We start from the raw sequence: 18,432 nt of genomic DNA on the forward strand, positions 1-18,432 counted from the left end.
TCACAGACCTTCTTGTTTGAGGACAGAGTAGGTGGAGAGAGCCGTCTCCTCCCCTGCCCCCGTGACTGGGCTTCAGTGCTGACGGCACCAGTGAAAGTCTGTGAAGCTCCCCAGGCATCTCCATGCACCTGTTTCTTCACTGGCCAATAGTCCATAGGATCCGCCTCACCTTCTCTGAGTGGTGCTCGGACACTGAATGCAGCTGGATGAAATGTCGAGGGCGTTATCTGCACAGCTTGTGTACTCTGGATACAGTTTAAGGAGGCTTAAAGCAATTCAGCCCTATCTTTGGATACACACTTTTTCTCTAGCAGCTCATAATTTCAATGAAAAATGGGGAAAATGTAAGATATGATTATACAAGTAGGTCTTAATTAAATATAGACATTACATGGTTTTAATAATTATTCGATCTTTTAGACAATGCGTAAAAATTTGTTTTTACTAAAAAAAAATTGGAAAAAATAACAATGAACTAGTCTTTAAGTCCTTCAAGTTCAGCTTTGAACTGTACAGTGTTCTTAAAACAAAGATTCTTACTGTTATCATGAAATCATGAAATTCAGATGAACTTTCTCAGGCCTCTCGGAAGGGACCAGTTAATCTGTTTTGATCCTAACAGGTGTCTCAACATTAAACCAGGAATAACTCTGGCTTATAACTATTTCAGAGAAATATAGGGAAAGATGCAAGAGGATGAAAAAGAGAGAGGCTGATTAACTGTGCAGTGAACGTCCAGTGATCCAACGGCGAGGCAGGCCCCAGAGCGGGTCCTGCACCAGCCACCATGCTGACACCAGCTCTACCTGGAAGGACTGGCTCTCCACTCACACTGGACATGACGGATGTAGGTGAGTAGCTGCGGCTGGTGAGTTCGCTGCCCCAGTTCTCCACGTCTCCCAGCGTCCACGTTCCCTGACGTGTGACTTTGCAATTCCTCCCACTGAAGAAGAGGAATGTACTTCCCCCATTTCTTAACTTTGGACTTGGTCGGTGATTTGCTTTGGTTAGTAGAATGTTCCTGGGAGAGACAAGACCCCCAGACTGGAGAAGTGCGGGTGCCGTTGCCTCTGCTCTCTGTCCTCTGTCTTCACCTGGAGGAGAGCATGCTGTACTGGCCTCTGGGGCCCAGGGGACCCTCATCCGACCCCCAGATGCTTGAGCTGGAGCGAACGCCAGAGTCCAGCCCTGATCTGAGCCCCATGGGGTGACGGCTGACGAATCCACCGAGCATCCGAGGAAGTCTGCTAATGCACATTTGCAGCAGTGGGTACTGGATACAGTGGCTAAGAATCAAAACATCCTTTTAGACGTGAAGATAAAGCCAGCCAAGAGATGTAGTCAAGAATCATGTATTGTGTATTTATGTCAATTTAATCATTAAGATCTTAATTCTCGTGGTTTAGGATTATAAATTTGAATTTCCAAAGGCTTCAGGAACAATGAAGTTTTGAATTGATGTAAGCTCTGTGGGAGAGTACATTTATTTTGACACTCATCAATATTTATGGATGTATAATAGGATTTACATCAACAGCACAGAAAACCTTCTTAATAAATGTCACTGCCTTATAGTAAAGTATAAACATGGGTCAGATCTCATGGGAAAAATAGCCGTGAAAGTGAACTTGGGCACTTGGGATGTGTCTCACCCCACTATCAGGGGACAATATGACATAACTCCATATGACTGTCATCACGAATGCTAGGGAAAATAACAAGCCCTTTCTTCCCTACTTCCAACAGGATTCTTAACCTGAGTTACAAATTCCCAGAGGCATCACTGGGTGGACTTTTGGTGGCCTGCGGAAACATTTTTGGACTTGGTTGCATTCATTTCTCTAGAGGAGAAGTCAGGAAGCTTTTTCTGTAATGGGCCAGGCGGCAGGTATTTTTGGCTTTGCAGGCGTCTTAGTCTGCTCTGGCTGCAGTAGCAAAAGACCGTACGCTCAGTGCCTCAAACAACCGAAAGTGAATTTCTCACAGTTCCAGAGCCTGGAAACCCAGGACCAAGGAGCCGGCAGGGTTGGTTTCTGGTGAGAGCTGTTCCCTGGGATTGTAGAAGGTGCCCCTCACCGGATGCTCACCTGGCTTCTCCTTTCCCATGTACAGGGAGAAAGAGAGAGAGAGAGAAAGAGAGAGGGAGGGAGGGAGGGAGGGAGAGAAAGGACTATCAACTGTTGAAGGTAGATAAATTTGAATTGAAAGCTTCAGTTTATACCTAGGTTGTAGTTCATCCTGAAAGAAAAGATATATACATAGATAGATAGATATAGATAGATATATAGATATATATACTCCCTACATCTGCCCACTGAGCAAATGAGAAACTTGACCAACCTAGTTGTAATAAGTTCTCGCAGCATCCAAATTGTTGTTTGAAATATCATTTCCTATTAAAAATTAGATAATTCTCAGTTTGGGATGGGAGATGGGCAACGTTAGCCCAGACACCTTATTCTTCCATAATTTGGGGACATTAGGGTAGTATCAATGAACCAGAATCCAGCTTGAATAGATTCCCAATGGCCTGGGATGGGACAAATGGATGTAGATCCCTACATTAGACAGAAACACACCCAAAACATGTAAATCCACAGGTTTCTAATGACACCAAAACAAACAAAACTCCTTAGTCACCTTTGGATATTGCTAGAAACCAATGCAGTTTTTGGCATCTAATAAATAAAGAAATAGAATCAAGCATCCATTCTGCCCGTAGTATGAAAACTGGACCTCGATGTATCCAAATAGTTGACTTGGCAATGTTTCTCTTTATAGGGCAACTTCAGCTAATAATAAAGGAAGAATAAAGAATGGAATCATACTGTCACCCTTTTTCAACCCCCAGTGAAGCTGTGGATCTTAGAAATGATCATCCATGGCCATCAGTATCACAGAAGAAGAAGAAAACAGTCACTGGGCACCTCCTGACGGAAGGGACGTAGCACCTCAAGCTGATCCACCAAACGCGTGATCCAAAAGATGACTTCATTCCTGGAGCTGGAAAGCAAGGTCTTCCAAAACAAGACACCAAATCCAATGGAGAATGTGCCCTGACTGTGGCCAAGAGGAGATGCAACCCCACACACATAGCTGGAGATGACCCGCCCCCGAGAGAAATCCATCCTGTTCGCTGAAGCAGTTTCAGAGATGGGCTGATGCGTATGGAGAGGGTATCTGAACGCGGCCGAGGGGATGCGTGCAAAGGCTGCAGGGGTGGCCAAGCCAAGACGCAGAAGGTAAAGGAGGTGGAGGAAGACCAAGAGGTGAGCCTTTGGGATGGAAGCATGTTCTCAGGGGCTGTAACTTGGGTTTGGAGATGTTGAGAAGTGGGCTTTCAGACCATTTCTAAGAAGGCACATTTTTTAAAGGTGTCTGTGTATATGCCTAGGATGCCATTAGAGTGCTTCAGACAGAGGTATGAGCCTTGATCAGACAGGAGGGGCTCCAACCGCTGCAGTGACATATTCTAGCCACAGCCCACACCTACCTGATCACCCTCCCAATTTCCTCTGGCTACAGAAGCTGGTAAGAAACAGGAAAGAAAAAGAAGCAATTTTCCTCCAGTAGGGAGAAAATCAGGCTGCAAAGAGCCTGGCTTCATCTCTGATAGCTTCTGCAGGTAAAATGTTGTGCTGTGATCACCACCCAGATTCTCATTTCGGACCAAACACAAATTCCTCCAGCTGCCGGGGGTGATGGCTGCAGAAGCTGCCTTCCTCAGTAAGCCCCAGTGGCTGTTTTCTGGGAGCCCAAATTAAGAGGGTGCGATGGTACCTGTCAAGACACCAGGCTGCAGCTCTACTCGGATGCCGAGAAGCAAGGCTGCGGTGGCCTTTGAACGAAACACATTGACAATTCCTCTTCATCTCTATGATTTTAGGGCCTGGGGACTTCTGCAGAAAGATTATCATAAGGAAGGTATCCCAACCTCCATATCTTGAAGATCAAGGTCCACTAAAGAAAGCTGGGGAAGAACAAATGGTGCATGAGATTAGCCATTGCCAGGAGTGCAGGTCCCCACTGGCTCTTGGTTCCCTGGCCTTGGGAACTTGATGTCCGCTGACCCCTCAGCTGTGCTGGGCATCCTGGTACACTGCCCGCCCTGCAGGAAGCCCCCCAGCTCCTCCAGGGCTGCCTCACTCCAGGCCATGCTTCTTCCTGGGGTGGGACAGGGTACCACGGGGCCCCCCCCCAGCCCCTCGGCTCGTGCCCTTTGGGTGCCCTCCCCCCTGCACCCAGAAGCATGTCGTGAGACCCATTAGCCCCCTGTACGTTCATCTCCCACGACTCAGCACCCACTCCTGTCTCTAGCTGAGCACTGCACAAAAAAGGAAAAGTGCTTCCCGAGGAGTCTGGAGACATCTTGAGATGTTTCCTGGGCAAACTGCCCTTCATGTGATATTCTTGGGTTTCAACACGCATGTCTTGATTTTTCCTAAATCCTCCCCGGTGCCGAGAAGGGAGGTGACTCCGCACGGCCACACCATCCACTTTTGCTATCTCCAATAGGCCAGAAGGGGGCGCTTTCATCTCTTCTTTCAGCCTAGATGTGCTTTCATTATGTAACATTCTATCCTCCTAAGACAGTATATTACGTTCCTCCAGAAACCAGTCTTACGGCTTGGTATTAATGAAAGAAGGGGGAAGGAAAAAACTTGCAGATAAAGGAGCAAAAATCCATAGTTATTTCAAAATGAAAATATCCACTCCGTCCATGTCCAACCGGCAGGAGACAAGAAAATAAGACAGATGATAATATCACCTCCTCCAGTCCCCTATCCTAGGTTCATCCCCCTTTGATCCCCCAGATGAAATAGGAAAATTTTCTGTTGTAAGCAATCCTCAATATGAAAGAGTGGAAAGAAAAAAAAAAAAAAAGAGACTCTCCACCAGGATTACTTTCTTCCTCCGTAAGTGAGCTGAGCTCCACGGCACTGACTCTTTTGAAAGGTCTAGAAAGTACGTTTTCCGAAATGATAGATTTGCAGGGATGCAGAGTCTGTGATTAGGAGAATAATCTGAGTCATACAACCCTGTCCTGAACACCGTCCCCAGCCCTGAAAGCAGAAGGGTAACGCAGGTCCACGAGGACCACTGTGCAGGGAACAGGCGCCCGCAGAGAGAGCAACACCTCAAATCCAATATGTCTTGGTCCGTTTTAGGGGTTCGGTGGCCACCGCTGCTGTATCTGAGGAGGAAGTACTTCCTTCAAGTCTGAAAAAAAGCTGCTGAGGACGAAGGAAACTCTCCATCTTATGTCCTGTAGGGTCTGGAATGTGCTCCAAGCCATCTCAGAGGGCCCCCGTGATCGCTCAGAGGTTGATGGAAAGGGAATTGGAGACCTGAAATGTCCCAACACGTGGCTCTATTTAGACAGCACACTCTGTGTTAATGACCTTGGCAGGGCACAAAAGACGAACCCTTGACAACAGACAGTTTTGAGTTTGTGCCTGGATAAATATCAACTCCTCTGAACCTCTATAAAGCAGACTATATAATGTCAAAATAAATGAGAACAGGCCCTACAAGCTACAAAACTGGGGCACCCCCAAAGCAGAGTGGGCCTAAGAGCAGTGGGAACCTGTGCCCCCCCCACCGGACCCTGATCTTTGGAGTGCTGATGGGAGGTGACCCTGACAGTCAGGGAGACCCCGTCCCAGCACCCTTGCGTTCACCTTGGAATTATGTTTCACACACAGAGTCAAGTCTGAGGAATCTCTGGATGAGGATGTTCTCATACCTGGACCATAAGGGAAAGAAAGCTTGGGCTTTACTGGAAGGAAACTGTCTGATGCTGAGGATTAGAAACTGCTCAACAAGTAGTTTTCTGGTTCTAAAGTTATCGGTCATGAAAGGGTCCTAAGAATATTCATTTTACATTAGAAAACATTGAAAATATGCTTTATAAAAATAGTGAAAAAGAGAAGATTGTTATTAATAGTTCCATGACTGAATTCACTTCTGCTTTATTACCCTTCAGTATGGTATTTTACATTGTTGGACTCTTATTATATATAATATATAAATTTTGTTATATATAATATATATAATATAAATATACAGTAATGTATATATTACTGTACTTTTGATTCACTTGAAATATACCAATAGCATTTTCTACGTGATAAAATATTCCTTACAAACGTCAGTTTAATGTCTCCGTGGTGTTCTCCCAGTGCTCTGTTGGATGGAAGGAAATATTATTATCTCCAATTTCCTGATGAAGAATCTCAAAGAGGACAAGGAGCTGGTCAAAGGCCACGTAGTCAGAGCATGACTGACTGTGACTGACCGGGACCCGTCTCCGGAGCCTGGGCACTTTCCTGCAGGGCTCTCTGCCCCTGTCTGGGGTCCTGACCTTCCATGGATCTCGGCAATTACTTAAAGCCATTACTTGAGGCTTCTCTTTGTACTAACCTTGTGCTGAGACAGTTTAGGGGGAAATCAGTTTGGACCTGGCATCCTCCACATTAAGTCCAGTTACCCTTTCAGAGGAGGAAAATCATGAGCTGCTCCTAGAAAACTGATCACAGCTTGTTCTGATAACATACATACCTCTCTCAGCGTAACCCAGGGGTGACTCTCAGGCAGGAGGAGGCTGGGCAAGGAGGTTGGTTAATTTTGTTTTAAACAGTCAATCAGAATATCCTTTTGTGAGCAGGTGTCACACACCTAACAGTGTACCACTCGTTATGGGCCTTAACCCTTCCGTGCGTGAGGAGCTTGGAGGGCGCTTCTCATGCGGGGTAAATTCCAAGAGGGCAGGACAGGTGGGTAGCATCTACAGACAGAGCCCGAAACCTCTGCTGGGTTCATCTTCGTCATCATTACGTTGTGACTCATCTTGACTCGCTCTGCATTTTCCAGACCACGTGGACAGCTTTCTTGGGAGGAAGGTCCTTGCTTGTCACCCTCCCCAGCCCACCTGGCTGGAAGGTGTTCACGCATCCCTAACTGTCCATGGGGCTCGGGCTGCACCCCTCCCTGCCAGGCCACCCCGCCTGACCAAGTGGTGACGACGTGAACTAATAATACACAGATTACGAATCGTAGCTCATCTTTATTCCTTACGGCTGGTTACATGCCTGATCACATGTAATCCTCACAGAAACCCGACAAGGCTTCTTATTCTCATCTCCAGTTTATAGACAGGGCAGCAAGGCCCGGAGGGATTATGCATCTTCTCTAAGGTTCCAGGGGTGGGACCCGGGCAGGAGCATCTGGTGCCCCGGGTTCCCGACGGCGGCATCATATGTCTCTTGCGACCAATTCCTATACAAGTTCTTTTATTAAAAAGGGAAGGGACTTCCCTAGTGGTCCAGTGGTAGAGAATCCGCCTTGCAATGCAAGGGACGCGGGTTCGATCCCTGGTCAGGGAACTAAGATCCCACATGCTGTGGGGCAACTAAGCCTGAGCGCCACAACTACTGAGCTCGAGTGCCTCAACTAGAGCCTGCTCGCCACAAACTACAGAGCCCACGCACTCTGGAGCCTGCATGCCACAACTAGAGAAGCCTGCGCACTACAGTGAAGAACCCGCACGCCTCAACAAAGATCCCGCAGGCCGCAGCTAAGACCCGATGCAGCCAAAAAATAATAATAATAAAATAAATAAATCTTTAAAAAACCTAACACATTTTAAAAAACTAACTTTAAAAAAAGGGGGGGGGGTGGAAATCAAATATAAGCCAAAGTCATTTTCAATATTCTTTAATAAAAAGTAAAAACAAAAACAAAAAAAAGCCTCCAATCCCCACTCAGTTCCCAATTCTAGCCAAATTGTGTCCTATACATCACAAAGGATCTAGCTCTTCGGGAAGCTTGAACACGGAGGCCTCCTCCTGGGGTTTCTTCCCTTCACCAGCAGCAGAACAAAGGGATGTTTTCCAGGAAAGAGCAGCAGGGGGCAGAGCCAACCTGGGATATGGACCAGCTTTCTCTCGGATGCTTCACCAAGCATCCCGCAGGTTTCTGATACAGGAAGTGTGTGATCTCAAACACAAATGATTGGGAAATTGAGTTTACTAGTTAGTTTGCCAAAAAAGTTTATCTTTGTATATACAGAGAGAGATTGATATTTATATGTATCTATACACACTTATATGCATATATATTGATGTGTATGCCTTTCTATACATATAGATAAATGTAGATAAATACATTTATCTATATCTATAAGGATGGAATTGTCATTTTAAGACTTGTTAAAATTGTTATTTTAAGACTTCTTTTAGATAGGGTAGTTTAAATCAATATTTTAAATCACTTTAGGAACTTCTGAGTTGTGTTGCATAATTAATTGTTACTGCTTCATCTTTTCCTAACGTCCCAATGGAATTCTCATGAAAATGCAGAAAGGATGTAAAGTTATAATACTACTGGAAATCAGCAGTATCAATTTGTGTTTGTCCAGACGCAGTGAGACAATCCCACCCACCAAAGCTAAGGTAGTCCCCGGGGGCAGCCCCTCAAGGCTGAAAGAGTCACTGTGACCGCCTCCTCCCAGATCCACCGTTTCTGGGACTGGAGGAAACACCCACAGCATCTCCCAGACCAAACCCCCTCTCTGGGTCGGCCTGGGGTTTCCCATCAGAAATGGGAGGCAGTCATTCTGCCCACAGCAGAGTAAGGGTCCCACGTTGCATTGTGGGGAGCCAGGGCACAGGGGCACCCCAAGAACCATGGCTGGGGACTGTGTGTCCACACATCTCTGCCTTTAACCTACTTGTGAGGTTCCAAAGGCCACCAGGCAGAGGGAGGTGGGGAGAACCCAAGTCACCCGCCCCGTCTGGGGCTTACGGGCAACACCGCCCAGCTCCTTGCTCACACGTCAGCTGACAGAAAAAGACCGGAACAATCAGAAAGAGAGTCGTGGCAGAAAATTTAAAACACAGAGTACAGTAGAGGTGAACAGAACAGAAAGAAAGGTACATTCTAAGAAAAACAAAATTCAGTTGAATTCAATAAAATTAAGTTTAACAAACGGTGCATGAGGATCTACCCTGAGCCTGGTCCTATTCAGGGCACAGATAAAGAGGTCAGAAAAATGAAGCCCCAGCTTCTATGGACCCCATGTTCCGATGGAGGAGCCTCCACTTCTGTCTCTCTGTCTCTGCCTCTCTATCTCTGTCTGTATTTTTCTCTCTGTCTGTCTCAGTCTTTCTCTCTTCTTCATCTCTCTGTCTCTCTCTCACTGTCTCTCTATCTCTATCTGTATTTTTCTGTCTCTCTCAGTCTTTCTTTCTCCTTCATCTCTCTCTGTCTCTCTCACTGTCTGTCTCTGTCTCTCTGTCTCTCTCCATCTCTATCTGTATCTTTCTCTGTGTGTCTCTGTCTCTATCTCTATCTTTATGTCTTTCTATCTCTTTTTCCATGCAGTGTTCTTGCTGAAATAAAACCAATGGATTTGAATTTTACTTGAAATTGTGGGGCAGACAATTCACAAACATGTCCCAACAAGTTGCAGTCGTCAGAATTCACACACACACACACACACACACACACACACACAGATAAACTGGTTCAGGATAGTTTGGTGACAAAGCCGAGGCGGACTTTAAAAAGAAGCCCTGTGTCTCATCATCAGACAAACTGCAGAAATGTTTGAGCTTTTGAAGAATATACTTTGGAAGTCAACCCAAGGGCCCTGTGGTGATTTTGAACACTTTGGAAATGGGTCCTCTAAAAGATGCTGTCCCATTTTTCAAGTTAGTTGGAAACCTTTAGTCACGTATTCAAGAAATGAGATGCCAAAGAGTTTCTCCATGGAAACTGAATCACGATGCAGGATATCCCTGCAGTAACTGCGGAGGGACTCAGCAAACTGAACAATGATGGCTCCAACTGGACGAAATTTAATTTTGATATTCTGTAATTATGCTTTGTAATAGACCAATCTAGAAAGAGTCTTTTGCTAGAGTCCTCATTTTTACGTGGAAAAATTAAATTTGACATATGGCTATTCTATATTAGGTGGAATAAAATTGAGAGGGCCTATGATTTTGAAATACCAAAATTTAATAAAACATTTAAAAAATTATAACTAAAGGTAAGTTATTGGATGCATTTTGCCTCATACAAATCAGTGCTCAAAAAGGTAATTTTAATGCGGACAGAATATTTGACAACCAAATATTCAAGCTAAAATATTTACATATTTCAATATAAAAATACATAAAATTGAGAAAGTTCTGCTCAAGCGTATTTGGTTCTAAGGAACCTTGGTATCTCTGCAACCACATCACAAGTAATTTTTTAAATTGTCAATTGAAAGTGTTGAAAATGTTGGGGCTTCCCTGGTGGCGCAGCGGTTGAGAGTCTGCCTGCCAATGCAGGGGACACGGGCTCGAGCCCTGGTCTGGGAAGATCCCACATGCTGCGGAGCAACTAAGCCCGTGAGCCACAACTACTGAGCCTGCGCATCTGGAGCTTGTGCTCCGCAACAAGAGAGGCCGCGATAGTGAGAGGCCCGCGTACCGCGATGAAGAGTGGCCCCCACTCGCCGCAACTAGAGAAAGCCCTCGCACAGAAACAAAGACCCAACACAGCCAAAAATAAATAAATAAATAATAAATTAATTAATTAAAAAAAAAGTGTTGAAAATGTCAAAACATATAATCACAGTATGTAACTTTGAAAAGGAATCAGGTATTTTATGCAGAAAGAAATTATACGATGAAATTATAAAAAGTGTATGTTTTTAGAAACTATGAGTGACATGGTATCAGTTTGGATACAGACGAGAACTTTTAAAATTAAGTGACTATGTAATAAGAATAATAATTCTGCTTAAGTGTTTTTTAATATTCAGATAATATAAAGAAGATTTTCTTATTTTGTTTAAATGTACATGCATATACAATAGTTTTCTTTCTTAAACGAATACTTCAAATTATGTAATTTTAATAATTTTAGCACTTTTTTTACTCTCAGTTTGGCTACCTTCGTTTGGAAAATAAATCATACAGTTACCTTGGCTACAGGGCATTAGCCCAGCAGCAAATGAAGTGGTGTCTTTGGTGTTTATATTTCCACTCTCAGGTTGAAGCCGTGATTGGCCTGAGACTCAATTTGGACATTCCTGGTCCTTTGCCATCATTCTCTTAGAACTTCAATTCAGTTTAAGGGATAGAAATACAATGTAAAAATGAAATAAAAAAAATAAATGAGAAGGATTTCCCTTCTGGGAAGATGGAATAGACATACTTTTCCTCTTTTCTGCCCATTAAGTGTAACTAATAACCTTGATCGTAATATATAAAAGAAGCATGAGAAGGCTCAGTAGAAGGGAGACTGCCCGGGGACACAAGGAATGAAACAAGGTGCGTTCCCTGTGTTTCCCAGGCTCAGGGCAGAAGAGACAGGCAACCAGAGGTGCCAACAAGAGACCCCAGCAGAAGCCCTCTCTCTAGTTGAAGGACCAGGAAAGGAGCAGCCCCAAGACAGAGCACTTTCAGACAAGAACCACTTCTCCAGCCACACCGCACAAAGCCCCCCACCACCCCCCATCCTGCCAATCATCCAAGGTGAGTGCGACCCCGACTCTCACCTGGCCTCCCAGTTACAGGACAGGGGCCCCCTTCCACTGCCCAGGTAGTGTCAAGGAAGCCGCTGGAACAGGCTTAAATAAGACAAACGAGACCCAGATTCTTACTCCATAACACCAAAAATACCCAGCTTTCCATCAGTGATCACTCATCACACCAAGAAGCAGGAAGATCTCAGGGTGAATGAAAGGAGAAAATCGGAATAGAGATGCTGCAGTTATCTGATGAAGACTTGATAGCCACCGTCACACACACGTCGCAGCGAGCAAGCAAACACAAATGGAGGCATGAATGGAGAGAAAAGGAATCCTCTAAAGCAATTAAAATCCCCGAGAGAGAAAGAGAAGATAAAAGGAACCCAAAAGAAATCTTAGAGCCAACAATTTGAACAACAAAGCAAGTTCGGACAGTAACAGTCATGGACTGAGCAGTCTGGTTACGTCGATTCTGTGTTTCTAAGGTCCAAAAAGAGAAACAAAATGCATAAGCCCACCCATCTTTGGATTCCATAAAAAAATTTCTAGAAATATATTTTTTTATTTATTTTATTCTTTTATTGAAGTATAGTTGATTTACCATGTTGTCTTAGGTTCAGGTGTACAGCACAGTGATTCAGTGATACATACATATATATATAGCTTTTTTCAGATTCTTTTCCCTTCTAGGTTATTACAGAATATTGAGTAGAGTTCCCTGTGTTCTACAGTAGGTCCTTGTTGTTGACCTATCTTATGTATAGTAGTGTGTGTATGTTAATCCCAAGCTCCTAATTCATCCCCCCGCTGCCCCAACCTTTCCCCTTTGTTCACCATATTTGTAAACTCCCACAGGGAGGAGAATTATTTCAGAGTCTCCTCCCCATAAGCAGCGTGTTATTGGGTGGGATTGGAGCAGGCTTGCCAGCTCTGGTTAATGCTACGTCTCATTTTGTACACATGCCAAGACACATAAACATGTAATCAGAAGTCTTCCAAACTGCTTTCATGCTTCCCCGGTGGCAATATTTCACCCACGTAACTTCATTTCCACATCTTGGATTCTTGTGGTGGCACATTTAGCACTGTGAGCTTCCATCATCAGGCTGAAAAAGCTGTTTGCTTCCCATGATGAGTTACTGAACATTAGAAGAGCTTCCTAACTCCTTCCTGCCTTTCCAAAAGGAATCCACACGTATTTACCCAGCACGGATTTAGACACTAAGTCCCCCTATCTAAATCTTATTGATGTCTCAGTTTCTATATGATATGTTATGTGTGCCAACATTGGGTTTCTAAAGCATCTTTCACAGGCATTGTCTCATTTCAGGGTCACAAACACTGGGGAGGGAGGGGATAGGTAGATGGGTGTTATTACATACACGCTACCAGGGGAAGAGATTAAGACTAAAAATTTGCATCTGCCACTGGTTACCCACACGTCTAACCAATATCAGATCCTGCCCAGGAAGACATTATTTTGAGTTTTGGGGGCTCTTTCCAAATTTCCACACTCCCTTCTAGTTCTTTAGGTCAGCTAGCAAGTGAGTTCATTTTCTGGCCCTGGCTTGATCTACTGGCCTGATTCCAAAGAGGTTTACTTTCTTCCCTATAATTGCACCCAGATCTTTCTCACCTCCACCCACCTACACCTGCCATGTCACCTGCCTGGGATACTCAACTTCTCTCTGTCTCCTTAAACTCTGCCTCTCAAAATGTAGTTCAAATTCCACTTCCTTCTAGAATCCTTTCTTATGAACTGCTAAAGCAATTAATGTCAAAGGAATTCATCTGGCAGTGAGTCTAAAAAAGAATGTTGTGGTATTTTGTTATTTTACTCATCATGGATTTATATTTTGTTTCTTAGACTCGACTATAAGCTTTATATCAGCAGGAATGTTCTTGAATACTCTTTGAATTTTTATGACTATAATATATAACAAAGCACAGAAAAGGTGTTCCTTTTCTAGGAAAATGTCTCTGTTGATTTCATTTAACATGGAAATAAAATTTTCTCACTGGAAATACAACCTCCTATAGAATGCTATCATGCTTTGATTTTTTAAAAAATGTCGATTCTAAAACCTTGCGATGACAGATAACTCGATGCAATTACCTAGAAGAGAAAAAATGCATTTTTTTTCAAAAAACGTAATAATTTACAAATGTCGGTATAAAGAAATCTTTGTACCCAAAATGCCACAATTAGAAATTGAAAGAAAAAAACAAAAAACAAGAATTGAGACATAGATAATCTTAGACATGGTTTTTATGGGTTGAAAGTCAGCAGATGGTCTGAGCAAATAGAGACATAAGACAAAATGAAGGCATATGGGAGCAAAATGGTATCTTTATTACATATAAAGACTACTTGGGAGGATAAAGCTTGGTCTGAAAGCAAATGGAAGTCTGGTGAGTGTCCCTGAACTTGTCAGTATCCTCCAGGAGTCTCAGGTTCCCTGGACCAGGGGGCAGCCGTACTGGGAGTCCTGGCCAGACACTGGCCTGGGAAACAGGACAGTGGACACTTCTGCTCCTGTTGGCTCACCCAGAAGGGAAGACGGCACTGAGCCTGTGTGTTCAGATTAAAGTTCATGCCACCTAAATGGAAGACACTGGAGAGTTTTAAGGAAAAGTGCAGCATCTTGGATTTACCTTTTAAAATAATCACCTTCGCTGCTGTGTAGAGAATGGGCTTGTCAGGAGTGAGCAGGAAACAGATGAGTTAGGGCAGAACCCTAAGAGTCTAAACACGAAATGATGGTGGCTTGGAGAACATTTAACAGGTGTCTGTGGAGAAAAGATTCCATGCAGGACGTGCATTCAAGGTGTGAGATGGATTGAAGAGATATGTAGATCGGAGACGTATTTTATTCAAGATAATTTCTAAGTTTGGGGCTTAAGTAACCAGGTGGATGACATGCTAGCTCACTGAGCTAATGTAATTTGGAGGAAAAACATATCACAGGAAGTGTCCCCACAGACCAAGTAGAAATCCTCCTTTTTTATCAATACGCACCTGGGAAGTACAGGTAATGAGTAGCTTACTCAGAGCACCACAAAGACAGAATTAAAACTTAAATCATCCATAACTCCACAATCTGTACTTTTTACCTAGTACTAGACCTCTCTTAAAAGTAGTTTTCAAACAGTGAGCCCACTTGATAGGTGTGCACAAGGTTTGCCAAGGCTGGGTCGGGAGAGGGTCTTTGTGTCATTTTCCCTTTTCATCCCTTTTCCCTTCTCCCCATGATGAAAGTTCCAGTGGATGAGTGGGCGGACCCAGTTTATTTATCACGGGGTGATTTCGCACCCCCAGGCCTTTGTTCGTGATATTCTGACTTCTCGATAATCCAATTCTGCGCCGACACATCCCACCCGTCCTTGACAAATATCTCTGATAGCATTTCTTCTGCGAAGGCTTCCCCGACCTCCTCCCACAAAACATCCCTCCCGCTCTGTGTATCATTTTCCCATTTCTTGAGCCCCAGGTATAGTTTTACCTCTCGTTGGCCAAGTACCTCACTTTGCCTGTCTTGTGGCTACCTGTGAACTCTTACTTCTATTTACTCTTTGTAATAACACAGATATTATATTCATGTGTCAGTGCAAGAAAGAAAAAAGAGCGTGCGGGACAGAAGATCTGCTTCTGTTTCCCTCCCTTCCTCACGTCCTTCGTTTCTGTCAACATCACCTCTTCCCAGGAAAATCACTTCCAAGGGCTTCAGGGCAGATTACACTTGCTGCCAACGGGCAATCACAACGCCTACAGGGGCCAGAGACGCAGAGGCCTAGGCAGGCCTTGGATGGAGCTCAGGGGCTACTCGGTGCCTCCAGAGCCCAGAGAACTGGATAGACCAACGGTGGTCTAGGCCAGAGTCAGCCTGTGAGCAAAGCACCTCCCCACGCCATCTACTCCAGCATAGGTGGTACTTTATCAGGAAGATAATTCCTCTGGAAGCCACACTCACTGAGGAATTTCTTTTTTCGATATAATTAATAATTACCTCCTCTTAAAAATTAAAACAAATATATGTACAAAGGTACGTCTGCGTGGGATGTGCACTGCAGCGTTTCTTCTGAGGATGACCGAGAACCATTCCTCCCTGCCATCTTTCTTGGGTTGTCTCCAACATTGCTGGTGTAGACGCCTGAGGTGCCGGTGTTGCATGGGTGCAGGGTGCTGATGGAGCTCCCGGGGCCACCTGCAGACACACGTGACAAAGCTGAGCTCAGGGTCCTGGGGCTGCCATGGAGTCCTGAACCTTTTTGCACAACTGCCCCCTTGAAGGTCTGGTGAAGCCTGTACACCCTTTCTAGGAATAATGTTTTTAAACGTAGGTTTTTAAACCCACATCATTACAAAAGAAGCCAATTATATTGAACTACAGCTCTGCACATATAAAGAAAAATGTTTTATAGTAACAGATGATTTCATTACAGGATAAGACCTAGCCGTACATCTCTCATCTACCATGACTTTGAAGTAACCAAGAGGGTAAATGATATTCTGTTATAAAATACCTTTAACGCTTGGAATGGGGTAGAAATGTACCTGCAATTTCCTTTAGGAACAAAGTTATAGGTGCTGCTTATGATACTGGGATTTTTTTCCTGTACTCACAATGGAAGGAAATGCTAAATTTCAGGTTGAAACTGGTAGAAGGAAGGATATAATTTTTCCCATCCTAGTTTCCAGACCCCATTAAACTTCTATGAACAGACCTCTGGTGGGGTCCCCTGTGGATGCCAGGTTGAGAATCTCTGTGGCAAAACTGTGAGTGCATGAGTTTCTCTGTTATATTGGCCAGAAAGCAGGGTTGCCTCTTGCTCCCAAGTCTGATGGAGATTTTGAGTAGAAGCCTTTCATCCTGCAGTCCCGATTTCCCCAGGACACGTGTGTCTAAGCCCTTCCCCTGTGGCACCAGGAGCCACGTTCCTGGACCAAGCCGTACGCTGGGTGTGAACCTCTGTGGAGCCTCCTGGTTCACAGATTTGGGGCCCATTATTACTCCAAACACGCCCAGATATCTTATTCCCAGGAGTAGAGAGCAAGCTCAAGGTGGAAGCCTGACTACAGAAGTCTAAATAATAAAGAGAAATGGATGGGAAACTGGTGACAGAAGAAAGACAGGGGGTCAGGAAATATGTTTCAGTCTTGAGTATGCATCACCTTAACTCCACAGCACAAGCCTCATTGGAAATCAGGGGACAGGGCGCCTTATTCTTGCTGGAATCTTGCTGTTATGGCCACCTCACAGAAAATCACAGATTCAAAAAAGTGCAGATTTTAATAACTGTACTGAAATAGGCATCTATATGTAAAGTCACTGTAAAATCAAATAATAATTCTAAGCAAAGACCACAATACAAATTCAAAGAGCATCCCCACTTTATTTCTTTTTTTTTTTTTTTTTTTTTTTTTTTTTTTTTTTTTTTTTTTTTTTAACATCTTTATTGAAGTATAATTGCCTTACAATGGTGTGTTAGCTTCTGCTTTATAACAAAGTGAATCAGTTATACATATACAATATGTTCCCATTTCTCTTCCCTCTTGCATCTCCCTCCCTCCCACCCTCCCCATCCCATCCCTCTAGATGGTCACAAAGCACCGAGCTGATCTCCCTGTGCTATGCGGCTGCTTCCCACTAGTTATCTATTTTACATTTGGTAGTGTATATATGTCCATGACACTCTCTTACCCTGTCACATCTCACCCCACCCCCTCCCCATATCCTCAAGTCCATTCTCTAGTAGGTCTGTGTCTTTATTCCCGTCTTGCCACTAGGTTCTTCATGGCCTTTTTTTTTTTTTTTTTCCCCTTAGATTCCGTATATATGTGTTAGCATACTGTATTTGTTTTTCTCTTTCTGACTTACTTCACTCTGTATGACAGACTCTAACTCCATCCACCTCATTACAAATACCTCCATTTCATTTCTTTTTATGGCTGAGTAATATTCCATTGTATATATGTGCCACATCTTCTTTATCCATTCATCTGTCGATGGACATTTAGATTGCTTCCATGTCCTGGCTATTGTAAATAGAGCTGCAATGAACATTTTGGTACATGACTCTTTTTGACCTATGGTTTTCTCAGGGTATATGCCCAGTAGTGGGATTGCTGGGTCGTATGGTAGTTCTATTTGTAGTTTTTTAAGGAACCTCCATACTGTTCTCCATAGTGGCTGTATCAATTTACATTCCCACCAACAGTGCAAGAGTGTTCCCTTTCCTCCACACCCTCTCCAGCATTTATTGTTTCTAGATTTTTTGATGATGGCCATTCTGACCGGTGTGAGATGATATCTCATTGTAGTTTTGATTTGCATTTCTCTAATGATTAATGATGTTGAGCATTCTTTCATGTGTCTGTAGGCCATCTGTATATCTTCTTTGGAGAAATGTCTATTTAGGTCTTCGGCCCATTTTTGGATTGGGTTGTTCGTTTTTTTGTTATTGAGCTGCATGAGCTGCTTGTAAATCTTGGAGATTAATCCTTTGTCAGTTGCTTCATTTGCAAATATTTTCTCCCATTCTGAGGGTTGTCTTTTGGTCTTGTTTATGGTTTCCTTTGCTGTGCAAAAGCTTTTAAGTTTCATTAGGTCCCATTTGTTTATTTGTGTTCTTATTTCCATTTCTCTGGGAGCTGGGTCAAAAAGAATCTTGCTGTGATGTATGTCATAGAGTGTTCTGCCTATGTTTTCCTCTAAGAGTTTGATAGTGTCTGCCCTTACACTTAGGTCTTTAATCCATTTTGAGTTTATTTTTGTGCATGGTGTCAGGGAGTGTTCTATTTTCATACTTTTACATGTACCTGTCCAATTTTCCCAGCACCACTTATTGAAGAGGCTGTCTTTTCTCCACTGTATATGCTTGCCTCCTTTATCAAAAATAAGGTG

Source organism: Balaenoptera physalus (assembly GCF_965194825.1).
Source record: "Balaenoptera physalus genome assembly, chromosome: 12".
Classification (NCBI taxonomy): Eukaryota; Metazoa; Chordata; class Mammalia; order Artiodactyla; family Balaenopteridae; genus Balaenoptera; species Balaenoptera physalus.